This window comes from Hemibagrus wyckioides, linkage group LG03, assembly GCF_019097595.1.
Source record: "Hemibagrus wyckioides isolate EC202008001 linkage group LG03, SWU_Hwy_1.0, whole genome shotgun sequence".
NCBI lineage: Eukaryota > Metazoa > Chordata > Actinopteri > Siluriformes > Bagridae > Hemibagrus > Hemibagrus wyckioides.
This window is the reverse complement of record NC_080712.1, coordinates 28,135,996-28,138,523: the sequence shown is the minus strand read 5'-3', so window position 1 is coordinate 28,138,523 and position 2,528 is coordinate 28,135,996. Positions and strand designations below refer to the sequence as shown.

Sequence of the window (2,528 nt, the reverse complement as noted above, 5' to 3'; positions counted from 1 at the left end):
CATTGGCAATAAATCCAGACTTCCATGTATATTTAAACTGGAGGACTATGTATAAAATCTATATGCTACCCAGATTTTAATAAAAAAAATAAATGCCTATATTACTAAACAAAAACAATCACAATATGCATGGCACAATTTTCACAGTTCAAGCTAGCAGCTTAAAAGACCTTTTTAAAAAAGACATATTATAATTCAATATGAACAAGAGAGTATTTCACAGAGATGAGAAAAATATTAGCTCAGCAAACAGAGCACTGCCACCCCCTCTTCCAAAAATTCCAAATCTCCCAGTCTGTTGGCTGATCCGGGGAAGTTTGTTCTGCTGTCTCTGTGTGAAGGGATAAACTGCAGTGAGAAGTCACTTCTAACTGGACCTGATCTGAAAATGGAGAAATCACACTGCCTCCTTTTCTTTGTTCTTTCCTTTGGATTTCTGTTTCACGCATCAAATGCTGTCTTTATGGAGAAACTGGCTGAACGAAAAATATGTGCAGACAAGCACTGCTCATGTAAGTGGAATGTCTTCTGTAACGAAATAAAAATGTGCCTCATTTGACGATTAGCCTTTGTGAAAATCGGTATATATATCAATATGTGAGTGATGAAATATAATATTCCTGTCTAGACGTCATCTCAGCAGCGCAAGCTCTTGAGGACTACATTGCTTCTGACTGTCGATTCATCAACCTGAAGAAAGGCCAGATGATATACGTCTATTCTAAACTAAAGCCAGTAGATGGTGCTGGAGTCTTCTGGTATGGGAGTGTGAGTATCTCTGTAACTAACATCTCAGCTGTTGTTTCTGAATAATTTCTCTCCAGGTATTAGTGCTCCACTCCATGATCTGTTTTGATATGTCTATACGTCCCTAAAAGATCCATGTTTTCCGCAAATGTTGCAAATACGTTAATTCAAAATGACTCACGATTGAACTGGAAAAATCTACATATAAAGCTTATTATAATGGACAGCAATACAAGCACACACAGGTTTAACAGTCAACCAGAAACAAGCTCAAGATAGCTTTAATAAAAACTGATAAGGCCGTAACACAGCAGTAAAATACAGAGAATGGTGCTAAAAATGTGGGTAGGGGCATTTGTTTGGTTCTTGGGAGTCATGAATAAGGCAGTGTGTGAAGCCATGATTGCATTAGGGTGCTATTTTTCAGGAACAGGGAACAGCATGGTGAAAGAGAACACCTCAGTAAGACTTCTTCTTTCATTTTTAAACATGTGAAAAGTGAGATTTTTCTTCTAATGACCAAGACCATATTTGGAGAGATGGAAACAAGTGCATTTCCCTCTTGCCGCATGATTGACTGACTGGATAATTGCATGAATATGCATGTGCACAGGTCTTCTTAATAAAAGGGGGTGATGAGTGTATACAGAAGAAATGTTATGGATATTGCGATATATCGCTAATCAGATGCTCTTAGAGGAGCTGAATCTACAGCTATCTCTTTTGAAACATTCGAGAAGGAGACATGTTGCACATGCTGTATTTCCTTTTCACGTGTGAGCAATAAAGAACACAATTTCGTTCTCATTTTAATATCCCTTAAAGAATATTATTTGTGAAATCATTACACGTCTATTTTGCAGGTTTATGGTGAGCGCTATGTGGACCAGATGGGTATCATTGGCTACTTCCCTAGTAACCATGTTAATGAAACTCAGATTTTCATGAAGAAAACCATCGAAATGGATACAAAAGTGAGTATGCTGTTTCTCTAGTATAGAAATAAGAGAAGTACAATTTGGTCATGTTGTAATGACCTTCTCGTTGTGTTCGTGTAGAAGATGGACTTCTTCTGCGTTTGAAAAGGAGAGACTACGTTCAATGAAATGCTGGATCCTGGATCCTGAATTTTTTTTTGTCCTGTATACTATTCTTGCATGTGTCATACAAAATGTAATCAAAAGTTGATTAAACTACAAGATGAGGAGCATTACCTGCAGTATTATACACTAATAAAGTCTATTAAAAAAATTAGAAAGCACGAATGACGGCTGCTCATTTCTCTTTCAATAAGTGTGTGTGTGTGTGTGTTCCTGTGTGTACAATATGTGTATTAGTTTTCTGCCTGTATACAATGAGACCTTGTGCTGAAAAGACTCAGCCTGACAGTTTTAATATCTCAACCAACCATCATGACATAGGGTTCATGCAATATTAACACATATTGTAGACTAATTCAACAAAAAGACAGTATGGTTTGATGGTCTGTGATTGAAATTGGCATTGTAAAAATGATCTAGGCCATCTGTCTGTGAAATTTGCCAGGTAAAGGATTCTCCTGGAAATGAAGGTTGCACTACTAACATTTATTACTATTTCTATTGGGCTGTTGTGCAACGCTGATTCATTTCTCAGGGGATGTTTTTGTGTTGTGGTTATTTGATGGAGCTGAATAGCTCTTTCTTTTCTTTCTTCCTCTCTCTCTCTCTCTCTCTCTCTCTCTCTCTCTCTGTCACTTCTATAGGACTATTAGTGCATATTACTAAATTCAATTTGCCGTC

The 2,528-nt window shown here is 37.1% G+C and overlaps 1 pseudogene; it reads left to right on the top strand.

Annotated features, from left to right (window-relative positions):
* Window positions 1-200: 200 nt before the first annotated feature.
* LOC131351052 (otoraplin-like) lies at window positions 201-1,997 on the top strand (annotated as a pseudogene).
* The last annotated feature ends 531 nt before the right edge of the window (window positions 1,998-2,528 follow it).